The 17,812-nt window shown below is 46.8% G+C and overlaps 1 pseudogene across 1 annotated transcript; it reads right to left on the bottom strand.

Moving 5' to 3' along the window:
* Positions 1–343: 343 nt before the first annotated feature.
* LOC308148470 (transmembrane protein 170A-like) lies at positions 344–17,156 on the bottom strand (annotated as a pseudogene). The gene is made up of 3 exons: positions 17,153–17,156; positions 10,455–10,625; positions 344–528 (listed from the first exon to the last, which is right to left on the bottom strand). The product of its transcript is annotated as a transmembrane protein 170A-like (transcript).
* Positions 17,157–17,812: the final 656 nt, after the last annotated feature.

Genomic DNA, 17,812 nt, shown 5'->3' with positions numbered 1-17,812 from the left:
GGTCCAGCTGAAGGTCTGAAGGTCCAATGATCCAGCTGAAAGTCTAAAGGTCCAGTGGTCTTGCTGAAGGTCTAGCTGAAGGTCTGAAGGTCCAGTGGTCTAGCTGAAGGTCCAGCTGAAGGTCTGAAGGTCCAATGATCCAGCTGTCGGTCTGAAGGTCCAGTGGTCTAGCTGAAGGTCTAGCTGAAGGTCTGAAGGTCCAGTGGTCCAGCTGAAGGTCCGGTGGTCTTGCTGAAGGTCCAGCTGAAGGTCTGAAGGTCCAGTGGTCCAGCTGAAGGTCCGGTGGTCTAGCTGAAGGTCCAGGTGAAGGTCTAGCTGAAGTCCTGCTTCACCTGCTTCATCCTCAGTGGTCTCTCTGGTCCCATGTCCAAGACCCTTCCGGGGTCCAGGTCCTGGTGCTAAAGGGTGGCCGGATTCTGAGGAAGGAGATGAGGAGGACGCAGAAGGACTGTCCAACTCCGTAGACCAGGGCCTCCAAGGAGATCATGGTCTTCCCTGCTGCTTGTTACACACCGGCTATGGCTGCACCTGCAAGACATCAGCATTAACACTGAGGGAGCAGCATGACCACTGAGAAACACCAGCATTAACACACAGAAAGACAGCAGCATTAACGCAGAGAGACAGCAGCATTAACACACAGAGACAGCAGCATTAACACAGAGACAGCAGCACTACCACAGAGAGACAGCAGCATTAAGACACAGAGACAGCAGCATTAACACACAGACAGCAGCACTACCACAGAGAGACAGCAGCATTAACGCAGAGAGACAGCAGCATTAACACACAGAGACAGCAGCATTAACACAGAGACAGCAGCACTACCACAGAGAGACAGCAGCATTAACACACAGACAGCAGCACTACCACAGAGAGACAGCAGCATTAACACAGAGACAGCAGCATTAACACACAGAGACAGCAGCATAAACACAGAGACAGCAGCACTACCACAGAGAGACAGCAGCATTAACACAGAGACAGCAGCACTACCACAGAGAGACAGCAGCATTAACACAGAGACAGCAGCACTACCACAGAGAGACAGCAGCATTAACACAGAGACAGCAGCACTACCACAGAGATACAGCAGCATTAACACAGAGACAGCAGCACTACCACAGAGAGACAGCAGCATTAACACAGAGACAGCAGCACTACCACAGAGAGACAGCAGCATTAACACACAGAGACAGCAGCACCACCACAGAGAGACAGCAGCACTACCAGAGAGACAGCAGCATTAACACAGAGAGACAGCAGCACTACCACAGAGAGACAGCAGCATTAACACAGAGACAGCAGCACTACCACAGAGAGACAGCAGCACTACCACAGAGAGACAGCAGCATTAACACAGAGACAGCAGCACTACCACAGAGAGACAGCAGCATTAACACACAGAGACAGCAGCACCACCACAGAGAGACAGCAGCACTACCACAGAGAGACAGCAGCATTAACACAGAGAGACAGCAGCACTACCACAAAGAGACAGCAGCACTACCACAGAGAGACAGCAGCATTAACACAGAGAGACAGCAGCATTAACACAGAGACAGCAGCACTACTACAGATAGACAGCAGCATTAACACAGAGAGATTGCAGCATGACCACAGAGAGACAGCCGCATTACACAGAGAGAAAGCAGCATTACCACAAAGAGACAGCAACATTAACACAGAGAGACAGCAGCATTAACACAGAGAGACAGCAGCATTACCACAGAGAGACAGCAGCATTAACACAGAGAGACAGCCGCATTACCACAGAGAGACAGCAGCATTAACACAGAGAGACAGCCGCATTAACACAGAGAGACAGCAGCATTAACACAGAGAGACAGCAGCATTAACACAGAGAGACAGCAACATTAACACAGAGAGACAGCAGCATTAACACAGAGAGACAGCAACATTAACACAGAGAGACAGCAGCATTAACACAGAGAGACAGCAGCATTAACACAGAGAGACAGCAGCACTACCACAGAGAGACAGCAACATTAACACAGAGAGACAGCAGCATTAACACAGAGAGACAGCAACATTAACACAGAGAGACAGCAGTACTACCACAGAGAGACAGCAGCATTAACACAGAGAGACAGCAGCACCACCACAGAGAGACAGCAGCATTAACACAGAGAGACAGCAGCACTACCACAGAGAGACAGCAGCATTAACACAGAGAGACAGCAACATTAACACAGAGAGACAGCAGCACTACCACAGAGAGACAGCAGCATTAACACAGAGACAGCAGCACTACCACAGAGAGACAGCAACATTAACACAGAGAGACAGCAACATTAACACAGAAATAGCAACATTAACACAGAGAGACAGCAGCATTAACACAGAGAGACAGCAGCATTAACACAGAGACAGCAGCACCACCACAGAGAGACAGCAACATTAACACAGAGACAGCAGCACTACCACAGAGAGACAGCAGCACTACCACAGAGAGACAGCAGCATTAACACAGAGACAGCAGCACTACCACAGAGAGACAGCAACATTAACACAGAGATAGCAACATTAACACAGAGAGACAGCAACATTAACACAGAAATAGCAACATTAACACAGAGAGACAGCAGTACTACCACAGAGAGACAGCAGCATTAACACAGAGACAGCAGCACCAGCACAGAGAGACAGCAGCACTACCACAGAGAGACAGCAGCACTACCACAGAGAGACAGCAGCATTAACACAGAGACAGCAGCACTACCACAGAGAGACAGCAACATTAACACAGAGAGACAGCAACATTAACACACAGAGACAGCAGCATTACCACAGAGAGACAGCAGCATTACCACAGAGAGACAGCAACATTAACACAGAGAGACAGCAGCATTAACACAGAGAGACAGCAGCATTACCACAGAGAGACAGCAACATTAACACAGAGAGACAGCAACATTAACACAGAGAGACAGCAGCATTAACACAGAGAGACAGCAGCATTAACACAGAGAGACAGTCGCATTACACAGAGAGAAAGCAGCATAACCACAGAGAGACAGCAACATTAACACAGAGAGACAGCAGCATTAACACAGAGAGACAGCAGCATTACCACAAAGAGACAGCAGCATTAACACAGAGAGACAGCAGCATTACCACAGAGAGACAGCCGCATTAACACAGAGAGACAGCAGCATTACCACAGAGAGACAGCAGCATTAACACAGAGAGACAGCCGCATTAACACAGAGAGACAGCAGCATTAACACAGAGAGACAGCCGCATTAACACAAAGAGACAGCAACATTAACACACAGAGACAGCAGCATTAACACACAGAGACAGCAGCATTACCACAGAGAGACAGCAGCATTAACACAGAGAGACAGCAGCACTACCACAAAGAGACAGCAGCACTACCACAGAGAGACAGCAGCACTAACACAGAGAGACAGCAGCATTAACACAGAGACAGCAGCACTACCACAGAGAGACAGCAGCATTAAGACACAGAGACAGCAGCATTAACACACAGAGACAGCAGCATTACCACAGAGAGACAGCAGCATTAACACAGAGAGACAGCAGCACTACCACAAAGAGACAGCAGCACTACCACAGAGAGACAGCAGCATTAACGCAGAGAGACAGCAGCATTAACACACAGAGACAGCAGCATTAACACAGAGACAGCAGCACTACCACAGAGAGACAGCAGCATTAACACACAGACAGCAGCACTACCACAGAGAGACAGCAGCATTAACACAGAGACAGCAGCATTAACACACAGAGACAGCAGCATAAACACAGAGACAGCAGCACTACCACAGAGAGACAGCAGCATTAACACAGAGACAGCAGCACTACCACAGAGAGACAGCAGCACTACCACAGAGAGACAGCAGCATTAACACACAGACAGTAGCACTACCACAGAGAGACAGCAGCATTAACACAGAGACAGCAGCATTAACACACAGAGACAGCAGCATAAACACAGAGACAGCAGCACTACCACAGAGAGACAGCAGCATTAACACAGAGACAGCAGCACTACCACAGAGAGACAGCAGCATTAACACAGAGACAGCAGCACTACCACAGAGAGACAGCAGCATTAACACAGAGACAGCAGCACTACCACAGAGAGACAGCAGCATTAACACAGAGACAGCAGCACTACCACAGAGAGACAGAACCACTACCACAGAGAGACAGCAGCATTAACACAGAGACAGCAGCACTACCACAGAGATACAGCAGCATTAACACAGAGACAGCAGCACTACCACAGAGAGACAGCAGCATTAACACAGAGACAGCAGCACTACCACAGAGAGACAGCAGCATTAACACACAGAGACAGCAGCACCACCACAGAGAGACAGCAGCACTACCACAGAGAGACAGCAGCATTAACACAGAGAGACAGCAGCACTACCACAGAGAGACAGCAGCACTACCACAGAGAGACAGCAGCATTAAGACACAGAGACAGCAGCATTAACACAGAGACAGCAGCACTACCACAGAGAGAAAGCAGCATTAACACAGAGACAGCAGCATTAACACACAGAGACAGCAGCATAAACACAGAGACAGCAGCACTACCACAGAGAGACAGCAGCATTAACACAGAGACAGATGCACTACCACAGAGAGACAGCAGCATTAACACAGAGACAGCAGCACTACCACAGAGAGACAGCAGCATTAACACAGAGACAGCAGCACTACCACAGAGAGACAGCAGCATTAACACAGAGACAGCAGCACTACCACAGAGAGACAGCAGCATTAACACAGAGACAGCAGCACTACCACAGAGAGACAGCAGCATTAACACAGAGACAGCAGCACTACCACAGAGAGACAGCAGCATTAACACAGAGACAGCAGCACTACCACAGAGAGACAGCAGCACTACCACAGAGAGACAGCAGCATTAACACAGAGACAGCAGCACTACCACAGAGAGACAGCAGCATTAACACACAGAGACAGCAGCACTACCACAGAGAGACAGCAGCACTACCACAGAGAGACAGCAGCACCACCACAGAGAGACAGCAGCACTACCACAGAGAGACAGCAGCATTAACACAGAGAGACAGCAGCACTACCACAGAGAGACAGCAGCACTACCACAGAGAGACAGCAGCATTAACACAGAGACAGCAGCACTACCACAGAGAGACAGCAGCATTAACACACAGAGACAGCAGCACCACCACAGAGAGACAGCAGCACTACCACAGAGAGACAGCAGCATTAACACAGAGAGACAGCAGCACTACCACAGAGAGACAGCAGCACTACAACAGAGAGACAGCAGCATTAAGACACAGAGACAGCAGCATTAACACAGAGACAGCAGCACTACCACAGAGAGACAGCAGCATTAACACAGAGACAGCAGCATGAACACACAGAGACAGCAGCACTACCACAGAGAGACAGCAGCATTAACACAGAGACAGCAGCACTACCACAGAGAGACAGCAGCATTAACACAGAGACAGCAGCACTACCACAGAGAGACAGCAGCATTAACACAGAGACAGCAGCACTACCACAGAGAGACAGCAGCATTAACACAGAGAGACAGCAGCACTACCACAAAGAGACAGCAGCACTACCACAGAGAGACAGCAGCATTAACACAGAGAGACAGCAGCACTACCACAGAGAGACAGCAGCATTAACACAGAGACAGCAGCACTACCACAGAGAAACAGCAACATTAACACAGAGATAGCAACATTAACACAGAGAGACAGCAACATTAACACAGAAATAGCAACATTAACACAGAGAGACAGCAGTACTACCACAGAGAGACAGCAGCATTAACACAGAGACAGCAGCACCACCACAGAGAGACAGCAGCACTACCACAGAGAGACAGCAGCATTAACACAGAGACAGCAGCACTACCACAGAGAGACAGCAGCATTAACACACAGAGACAGCAGCACTACCACAGAGAGACAGCAACATTAACACAGAGATAGCAACATTAACACAGAGAGACAGCAGCACTACCACAGATAGACAGCAGCATTAACACAGAGAGACAGCAGCATTAACACAGAGACAGCAGCACTACTACAGATAGACAGCAGCATTAACACAGAGAGATTGCAGCATTACCACAGAGAGACAGCAACATTAACACAGAGAGACAGCAACATTAACACACAGAGACAGCAGCATTACCACAGAGAGACAGCAGCATTACCACAGAGAGACAGCAACATTAACACAGAGAGACAGCAGCATTACCACAGAGAGACAGCAGCATTACCACAGAGAGACAGCAGCATTAACACAGAGAGACAGCCGCATTAACACAGAGAGACAGCAGCATTACCACAGAGAGACAGCAGCATTAACACAGAGAGACAGCCGCATTAACACAGAGAGACAGCAGCATTAACACAGAGAGACAGCCGCATTAACACAGAGAGACAGCAACATTAACACACAGAGACAGCAGCATTACCACAGAGAGACAGCAGCATTAACACAGAGAGACAGCAGCATTAACACACAGAGACAGCAGCATTAACACACAGAGACAGCAGCATTACCACAGAGAGACAGCAGCACTACCAAAGAGAGACAGCAGCATTAACACACAGAGACAGCAGCACTACCAAAGAGAGACAGCAGCATTAACACAGAGAGACAGCAGCACTACCACAAAGAGACAGAAGCACTACCACAGAGAGACAGCAGCATTAACACAGAGAGACAGCAGCATTAACACAGAGACAGCCACATTAACACAGAGAGACAGCAGCATTAACACAGAGACAGCAACATTAACACAGAGAGACAGCAGCACTACCACAGAGAGACAGCAACATTAACACAGAGAGACAGCAGCATTAACACAGAGACAGCAGCATTAATTCAGAGAGACAGCAGCACTACCACAGAGAGACAGCAGCATTAACACAGAGACACAGCAGCATTAACACAGAGACAGCAGCACTACCACAGAGAGACAGCAACACTACCACAGAGAGACGGCAACATTAACACAGAGACAGCAACATTAACACAGAGAGACAGCAGCATTAACACAGAGAGACAGCAGCATTAACACAGAGAGACAGCAGCATTAACACAGAGATAGCAACATTAACACAGAAATAGCAACATTAACACAGAGAGACAGCAGTACTACCACAGAGAGACAGCAGCATTAACACAGAGACAGCAGCATTAACACAGAGAGACAGCCGCATTAACACAGAGAGACAGCAACATTAACAAACAGAGACAGCAGCATTACCACAGAGAGACAGCAGCATTAACACAGAGATAGCAACATTAACACAGAAATAGCAACATTAACACAGAGAGACAGCAGTACTACCACAGAGGGACAGCAGCATTAACACAGAGAGACAGCAGCATTAACACAGAGATAGCAACATTAACACAGAAATAGCAACATTAACACAGAGAGACAGCAGTACTACCACAGAGAGACAGCAGCATTAACACAGAGACAGCAGCATTAACACAGAGAGACAGCAGTACTACCACAGAGAGAGAGCAACATTAACACAGAGATAGCAGCATTAACAGAGACAGCAGCATTATGGTGCAGTGGTACAGTGCAAACAGTTTGTTTGTCAAAAATAATCAACATTTGATGCAGTTTGCATGAGCAGAGTTCTCAGAACAAACACGTTCTGCTCGTTCTTCCTAGAGTGACTGTAAACAAAGGCATTGCTCCAACAACAGACTGTAAACAAATGCATTGTAGCAACAACAACAGACTGTAAACAAAGGCATTGCTCCAACAACAGACTGTAAACAAAGGCATTGCAGCAACAACAGACTGTAAACAAAGGCATTGCTCCAACAACAGACTGTAAACAAATGCATTGTAGCAACAACAACAGACTGTAAACAAAGGCATTGCTCCAACAACAGACTGTAAACAAATGCATTGTAGCAACAACAATAGACTGTAAACAAATGCATTGCAGCAACAACAACAGACTGTAAACAAATACATTGTAGCAACAACAACAGACTGTAAACAAATGCATTGCAGCAACAACAACAGACTGTAAACAAAGGCATTGCAGCAACAACAACAGACTGTAAACAAAGGCATTGCAGCAACAACAACACAAAGGCATTGCTCCAACAACAGACTGTAAACAAATGCATTGTAGCAACAACAACAGACTGTAAACAAATGCATTGCAGCAACAACAACAGACTGTAAACAAAGTCATTGCAGCAACAACAACAGACTGTAAACAAAGGCATTGCAGCAACAACAACAGACTGTAAACAAAGGCATTGCAGCAACAACAACACAAAGGCATTGCTCCAACAACAGACTGTAAACAAATGCATTGTAGCAACAACAACAGACTGTAAACAAAGGCATTGCTCCAACAACAGACTGTAAACAAATGCATTGTAGCAACAACAACAGACTGTAAACAAATACATTGTAGCAACAACAACAGACTGTAAACAAATGCATTGCAGCAACAACAACAGACTGTAAACAAAGGCATTGCAGCAACAACAACAGACTGTAAACAAAGGCATTGCAGCAACAACAACACAAAGGCATTGCTCCAACAACAGACTGTAAACAAATGCATTGTAGCAACAACAACAGACTGTAAACAAATGCATTGCAGCAACAACAACAGACTGTAAACAAAGTCATTGCAGCAACAACAACAGACTGTAAACAAAGGCATTGCAGCAACAACAACAGACTGTAAACAAAGGCATTGAAGCAACAACAACAGACTGTAAACAAAGGCATTGCAGCAATAACAACAGACTGTAAACAGAGGCATTGCAGCAATAACAACAGACTGTAAACAAAGGCATTGCAGCAAGAACAACAGAGTGTAAACAAAGGCATTGCAGCAACAACAACAGATTGTAAACAAAGGCATTGCAGCAACAAAAGACTGTAAACAAAGGCATTGTAGCAACAACAACAGACTGTAAACAAAGGCATTGCAGCAATAACAACAGACTGTAAACAAAGGCATTGCAGCAACAACAGACTGTAAACAAAGGCATTGCAGCAACAACAACAGGGTGTAAACAAAGGCATTGCAGCAACAACAACAGACTGTAAACAAAGGCATTGCAGCAACAACAACAGACTGTAAACAAAGGCATTGCAGCAACAACAGACTGTAAACAAAGGCATTGCAGCAACAACAACAGAGTGTAAACAAAGGCATTGCAGCAACAACAACAGACTGTAAACAAAGGCATTGCAGCAACAACAACAGGCTGTAAACAAAGGCATTGCAGCAACAACAACAGACTGTAAACAAAGGCATTGCAGCAACAACAGACTGTAAACAAAGGCATTGCAGCAACAACAACAGACAGTAAACAAAGGCATTGCAGCAACAACAACACAAAGGCATTGCTCCAACAACAGACTGTAAACAAATGCATTGTAGCAACAACAACAGACTGTAAACAAATGCATTGCAGCAACAACAACAGACTGTAAACAAAGTCATTGCAGCAACAACAACAGACTGTAAACAAAGGCATTGCAGCAAAAACAACATACTGTAAACAAAGGCATTGCAGCAACAACAACAGACTGTAAACAAAGGCATTGAAGCAACAACAACAGACTGTAAACAAAGGCATTGCAGCAACAACAACAGACTGTAAACAAAGGCATTGCAGCAACAACAACAGACTGTAAACAAAGGCATTGAAGCAACAACAACAGACTGTAAACAAAGGCATTGCAGCAATAACAACAGACTGTAAACAGAGGCATTGCAGCAATAACAACAGACTGTAAACAAAGGCATTGCAGCAAGAACAACAGAGTGTAAACAAAGGCATTGCAGCAACAACAACAGATTGTAAACAAAGGCATTGCAGCAACAAAAGACTGTAAACAAAGGCATTGTAGCAACAACAACAGACTGTAAACAAAGGCATTGCAGCAATAACAACAGACTGTAAACAAAGGCATTGCAGCAACAACAGACTGTAAACAAAGGCATTGCAGCAACAACAACAGACTGTAAACAAAGGCATTGCAGCAACAACAACAGGGTGTAAACAAAGGCATTGCAGCAACAACAACAGACTGTAAACAAAGGCATTGCAGCAACAACAACAGACTGTAAACAAAGGCATTGCAGCAACAACAACAGAGTGTAAACAAAGGCATTGCAGCAACAACAACAGACTGTAAACAAAGGCATTGCAGCAACAACAACAGGCTGTAAACAAAGGCATTGCAGCAACAACAACAGACTGTAAACAAAGGCATTGCAGCAACAACAACAGACAGTAAACAAAGGCATTGCAGCAACAACAACAGACAGTAAACAAAGGCATTGCAGCAACAACAACAGACAGTAAACAAAGGCATTGCAGCAACAACAGCAGCCTGGTCCATTCATCATCCACCCGTTCAGACTTACTGGTGAGGACTCCGCCCAGCAGGGGTCCCACGAAGCCCATGAGCAGGACAGCGATGGGCAGGAAGCGAGCCACTTTGTGGCGGCGCAGCGTGGCAAGGCAGAGCAAGGCAGCCGGCAGGTGGAACACCAGCGACGACACGGTGGCCCACAGGAACACTCCGTACCACATCTCTGTCCACACACACACACACACACACACACACACACACACACACACACACACACACACACACACACACACACACACACACACACACACACACACACACACACACACACACATAGCAGCGTCAGGCCACCTGCCTCACCTGGACCACCTGCCTCACCTGGACCACCTGGACCACCTGCCTCACCTGGACCACCAGCCTCACCTGGACCACCTGGACCACCTGCCTCACCTGGACCACCTGCCTCACCTGGACCACCAGCCTCACCTGGACCACCTGGACCACCCCTCCACTGCTGCAGGTCTGTTGTCCTCATCAGAAGCTTCACATGATTTTCAGCACAAAAGGACGATTCTTCTCCAAAAGAACAAGAAAGTTCTGCTCAACTAAATGACGTTGGGTCCGTTTCACGAAGCAGGTTTAAGGATTACCCCAGGTTATTGAACATCGAGTTGAGGGAAATGCGGGATTTTCCGTTTCACAAAGGGAGGTAACTCAAACCGGAGGAAGCGGGGTAACTCAAGCCTGTTTCACGAAGCGGTATAACGTCAACTCCCGGTCAGTTACCGGGGCAACAGACACTCTAGAACTAACCTGGTCGGGAGCAGGTTTTTGTCAGTGAACATGGAGTTTTGCTCTGGCTCCGCCCCCTTTCAGACGGGCACGGGATTTCATTTCCTCATTCAGCGGGGGAGTTTTGGTGAAACAGTTCTGCAGTGCCTTATTCCCGAGGCAAATTAGACGTCAACTTTATTCCCTCAATATGGAATGTGCTTTTGATAATGATCCGATTGATGAAGGCGCAGCATTACTTCGCCGAGAATTTCATATTCGCAGATAATATTCGCATCATCAGACCGCGCATAGATGTACTGGCATTTGCAGACACCTTCCTTTTTGAGCGGTACCGTTTTACTGCCGAGACCATTATGTACATCCACAGTTTAATCGCTCTGTACATTAGCAACATCACCAGCTGAGCCTTGCCCTGACGTCATAGCAGATATTGTGTGTTGTGCTGCGTTTCCTCGTAAATGGCAGAGCTGTCAGAGACACCATATGCCATCATCACTTCGGGGTCTGATCACCACCACCACCACCAAATAAAGACATGATGCACAATTCATTTGGTCTTTTTTATTTCCTACAAATACAAGCGCTAGTTTAGTTAATGTAGTTAGTAGTTAGCATAATTCACCTGGGGCTGTACACCCACCCTTAACTTGTGCTCCAGTTTTTTCCATCTTCTGGAGCAGGTGGAGTCTATAGATCTGTTTTACAGATAACTGGGAGGACATAAGGAGGACACTCAATTATTACAGTTGGACATGAATTCCACAGAATGAACCTCTGGTGTTTACTGAACATCTGTCTCACTGTCAGTCCCTGCAGTGGATGTTGAGGTACCCTCCTGCTGCTGCCCAGCCAGGCCCTGTTAAAAAGGATGATAATGTGTCAATACTTCAGTGTAGACAAAATATCACTCTTTATTCCACCACAATGTTTCAGAAATGTAAACGGGATGAGAACTATCATACCTCTACAGGCCTTTGTGGATCCTCCTCTGTAAAGGCAGCAGACAGGGTTTCCTGTACTCTTCATCATAGATGAATATGTTTCAGTATATTTAAACTACCATTTTGTGTAGTTTTGCCTACTGAGTGTTGCCTACTTACAAGGTCTGTTGTGGCATGAGGGGGTCCAGCAGGCAGAGAGCACCATCACAATCTGTTGGGTGACAAAAAAAAGACATGATGGGGAAATAAAGATGAACAAAAGGAGGCTTAAAGAGATATATAGGCCTCGGCATATTATATATTATGAAGGAAGTGGCATCTTGAGGGGTGAGCTCTGAAGAGGAGCTCCTCCAGGGATTCCCTCAGCCACTGGCCTCCCAACATTCTGGCTTAGGGCTCCTCTGCCTCTGTTAAAGGTGGAGGTGCTGGGCCACCACCCGTTTTACAGGCATCTGCCTTCTTTCTGTTGGCTGAGTAAAGTCTGTCTTAGTTTAGCCTTAGTTATTTGACAGCACATGATATGGGTGAGAAGACATTTATGTGTTTGAAAACAGCATTATGTTGGGAATAAAACACTTGCACAGTCCAATGGCCACTTGATATTTACTGTACAATGTCACACATGATCGACATTACGTTAAGAAATGTATTGATTAACAATTAAATTGGCAGCGGTCTTACCCGATTGGACAATGTTTTTATATTTCACTTTCAGCTGCTGCCAAGAGCGCTTCTCCCCCGCGGAATTGCACCCAAAAGAAATAAATTAATAAGCTCCCATCAAGCAGTATTCCCTTGCAATAATGTTGCGATGACAAAGGCGTTTGAACTTACGCATTCACTTGAGCAGCAATCTTCTTCCACGCCGCCTCCCTCTCTTTAGCAGCCGCTGCGCTGTTGCATTTTTTTTTTTTAATATGTTCATATTCGCCATATGATCGGATCAATACTTCCTGCTCCACTGGCGTCAAAAACTCCGCCCTCCGCGTCTCAGTTGTCATGGTGACTCGTTGAATCGGGGCTCCATTGATGCGGTCTTTTTAGAGTCGTGGTGCACACGCTTGACTCCAGGTGAAACTACTCTGAGTTCATCAAACTGATCAAAATCCGGCGTCGTGAAACCCGAAAACTCCGCGTTTTCTGTCTCAGTGTAACTCAATTCAGAGCTCGGTGTTAAGCTCATGGCTTCTTAAACCTGCTTCGTGAAACGGACCCCAGATCTTTGCAGTGAAGCGTTTCCAACATGTGGGCAACATCTACCAATCACCTTGGTAAGGTTTGGCAAATGGAGTGGCTGGTGCGAGGCCTGAAACCTCACCCCTCTGGTGCCACTGGTAAGTACATGATAGGAAGTTTTACTACTTGTTATCGGAAGTGATCAGTCACCAGCTCTTGTCATGTCATGATTTAATTAAAGCAGATTAAATGCAAATACTTTGCAACCGGAACTCCAGTGTTGAATACCGTTAGGTTGGGTGTTAAAAGTGTGAGTGTGGAGCAGACTTTAAGATCGTTTCAAGCACTCAGGAATGAAGCCACACACAAGTCATGATCTGGACATTTATTTTCTTTGCAAATCAGCATTGAGTATATTTGGGTACAGTAGATTTGGCAATATATTTTGCTCACAAAAACAAATATGTGAATATATGTGTTATTGGTGTTTCCACGTGTATGAGCGAGAAACTACTCCAAATGATCAGTTTCTTAATTTACACATTTATTAATGACATGTCAGTCTTTGTAAAGAAGGATAAAACAAATTATTTCAACGTAAAAGCACATACTTTTCGTGTGTGAAATTTCGGCGAGTGGTGATTATAGTTGGACGACACCTTCCTCAGTAGAAAACCAATGTACTGGAGGCGCAGCGTGACCTATCCAAGATGGTGTCGTTCTGTTACGTCAGCTACGATCGGCGGCGTGAGTCAATGAAGCTTCTCTGTATATTGTCTATTGTAGACCCATCCAAGATGGCGGTCACCGGGATCCAGCGTCCTGACATCACTGTGTTTACAGCTAGCTCAGTTGGGTCGATGCTGCTCCGCTTCAGGTGGAAGAAAGACGCAGATTCATAGATTCATATCTCTCTTCTGTTGTGGAAACAGTTACAGACATGCAGGACAAATATCAGGAGACTGGCTTTTTCAAGCAGATTCCAGATTTGAACTTTGTGCCGAGGACAAACGACACGAACCAAGGAAACAACACGTCTCTTAGCGACTTCTCAGGTGACGATAATGTCTTTAATATTGTTTTTTAGGCTAAATAAACGTTTGTTTTTACTGCTGTTGTGAGTTAAAAGGCTTCGTGTGTGAACAGTTTGGTACAGTTACAAGATGAAGCTTGTTTAAACGTATTTCCTTTGTAATGTGCTAAGCTAGTTAGCATTTTGCTTCACCTGGACACTTTATCAGTTCCGCTTTTCAGCGTAATGTTGAACCTTACTTCATCATTTCAGATTTCTTTTCTGTGCCTTTCCAGCAGTGCTGTAAGAAAACAGTTTCCATGTGTAGCTGGACCGAGACTGCTTCCTTCAGGGGTTGAGTCTGAATTATTTGATGAAAATAACATGGTTTTAGATGAATGACAATTTAATGCGCTTGAGCTATCAGTTGTGATGATTACAGACTTTATAATGTAAGAAGTGTCAGGAGTCACACACCTCGCTCCAGCACCGGATCCTCTCTAGCACTCCTGCAGGCAATCAGCTAATTGATTGTCAAGCAGTCTTAAGCCCTGCAGGGAGGTGGGTCCGGTGCCAGAGGATTGCCTAGTCTTCACTCCGTGTGGAGGTGAGTCGGTGTTGTCCTCCCCGGGGAGTGAGTGTCCTCCCCGGGGTGGTTCCCGTTCCCGTTCCTGTTCCGACGCCGGTTCCAAGAGGTCTCCCCGGGTCCCGTCCCGGTTCCAAGAAGGCCCCCCAGAGATTCCCCGGGTCCCGTCCCGGCTCCAAGAAGTTCCCCCGGGTCCCATCCCGGTTCCAAGAGGCCCCCCAGAGATTCCCCCGGGTCCTATCCCGGTTCCAAGAGGCCCCCCCCAGAGATTCCCCCGGGTCCCGTCCGGGTTCCAAGAGGCCCCCCTGAGATTCCCCCGGGTCCCGTCCGGGTTCCAAGAGGCCCCCCTGAGATTCCCCCGGGTCCCGTCCGGGTTCCAAGAGGCCCCCCTGAGATTCCCCCGGGTCCCGTCCAGGTTCCAAGAGGCCCCCCCCAGAGATTCCCCCGGGTCCCGTCCCGGTTCCAAGAGGCCCCCCCCAGAGATTCCCGGGTCCCGTCCGGGTTCCAAGAGGCCCCCCTGAGATTCCCCCGGGTCCCGTCCAGGTTCCAAGAGGCCCCCCCCAGAGATTACCCCGGGTCCCGTCCCGGTTCCAAGAGGCCCCCCTGAGATTCCCCCGGGTCCCGTCCCGGTTCCAAGAGGCCCCCCCCAGAGATTCCCCCGGGTCCCGTCCCGGTTCCAAGAGGCCCCCCTGAGATTCCCCCGGGTCCCGTCCCGGTTCCAAGAGGCCCCCCTGAGATTCCCCCGGGTCCCGTCCCGGTTCCAAGAGGCCCCCCTGAGATTCCCCCGGGTCCCGTACCGGTTCCAACCCACATGGAAAGAACCTATATAAACATATATGTTTTAATATAGGTTTGGCATATATGTGACATATATAAAATTGGCCGTTTTCCTATATGTTATATACATATATGTACATATATGTACATATAGGTGCGCATGTATGCACCCATATATGTATATAACATATAGGAAAACGGCCAATTTTATATATTTCACATATATGCCAAACCTATATGCGCATGTATGCACACATATATGTACATAACATATAGGAAAACGACCAATTTTATATATGTCACATATATTCCAAACCTATATGTGCATATATGCACACCTATATGTTCCAATATATGCAAACCTATATGTGCCCATATATGCACACCTATATGTTCCCATATATGCACACCTATATGCGCATATATGCACACCTATATGTGCCCATGTATGCACACATATATGTACATAAAATATAGGAAAATGGCCAATTTTATATATGTCACATATATCCTAACCTTTATATAGGTTCTTTCCATGTGGGCCCACACCGGATGCTGTTATTTGCTCAGTGACCCTAGCGGGAATCGAACCAGGGTCTCTCGTGCACCAGTCTGTTGCCTTGCCACCTGAGCTATATATATATATATATAAAAATATGTACCTATCTGTGCATATAGGTCCATAGATGTGCATAAAATATAGGAAAATGGCCAATTTTATACGTGTCACATATATTCAAAACCTATATCAAAACCTATATTAAAACATATATGTTTATATAGGTTCTGTCCATGTGGGACTTTCCATATATGCAGCATATATATTGTCATATATATTGTCATATATGTGCATATATGCAGCATATATGTGCATATATGTGCACATATGCAGCATATATATTGTCATATATGTGCATATATGGAGCATATATATGGTCATATATGTGCATATATGCAGCCCATATATTGTCAAATATGTGCATATATGCAGCATTTATGTGCATATATGCAGCATATATGTGCATATATGCAGCATATATATGGTCATATATGCAGCATATATGTGCATATATGCAGCATATATTGTCATATATGTGCATATATGCAGCCCATACATTGTCATATATGTGCATATATGCAGCATTTATGTGCATATATGCAGCATATATGTGCATATATGTAGCATATACATGGTCATATATGTGCATATATGTCCACAAGAATTTGTCATACCTTCAGTCTGCCAAACGACTAAACTCCCGGCAGGCACGCTGGGCATTGTTTCTGGGTCGGTTTAACTTTACCCTTACCTACCAGCCAGGCTCCAGGAAGCCCGACGCCCTGTCCCGGCAGACCACCATTGAGAGGACTGAGGGGGAACCAGAGGATATACTTCCCTCCACCTGCATGGTCGCATCTGCCTCCTGGGACATCGAAGATCAGGCCAGACAAGCCCTACTCACCCATCCCGATCCGGGTAATGGGCCGGAGAACTGTCTCTTTGTTCCTGAGCCTATGAGGTCTAGGGTTCTGCAGTGGGGCCATTCTTCCAAATTAACCTGCCATCCAGGCTCCCAGCGAACCCTGTCTTTCCTGAGGCAACGTTTCTGGTGGCCCTCCATGTCCCGGGATGCCCAGACGTTTGTGGCTGCGTGCACCGTCTGTGCCCGAAGCAAGGCATCCCACCAACCGCCTGCAGGGCTGCTCCGTCCCTTGCCCATCCCGAGTCGACCCTGGTCCCACATTGCTGTCGACTTTGTTACCGGTCTCCCCCCGTCTGAAGGTAACACAGTGATAATGACTGTTGTGGATCGCTTTTCAAAGGCTGTGCACTTTGTCCCCCTTCCTAAATTACCCACGGCGACGGAGACGGCTGATCTGCTGGTCAGGGAGGTGTACCGGCTGCACGGGATCCCCCAGGATGTGGTGTCGGACCGAGGCCCGCAGTTCACGTCCCAGGTCTGGAAGGCATTCTGCAGAGCTCTTGGAACTTCTCCCAGCCTCTCCTCAGGGTATCACCCCCAGACTAATGGTCAGACGGAGAGGGCCAACCAAGACCTGGAGACGGCACTGCGGTGTGTGACGGCTCGGCACCCATCCTCCTGGAGCTCGCAGTTGCCATG

Source organism: Blennius ocellaris (assembly GCF_963422515.1).
Source record: "Blennius ocellaris genome assembly, contig: SCAFFOLD_25, whole genome shotgun sequence".
Classification (NCBI taxonomy): Eukaryota; Metazoa; Chordata; class Actinopteri; order Blenniiformes; family Blenniidae; genus Blennius; species Blennius ocellaris.
This window is presented reverse-complemented; position numbering and strand designations above follow the sequence as displayed.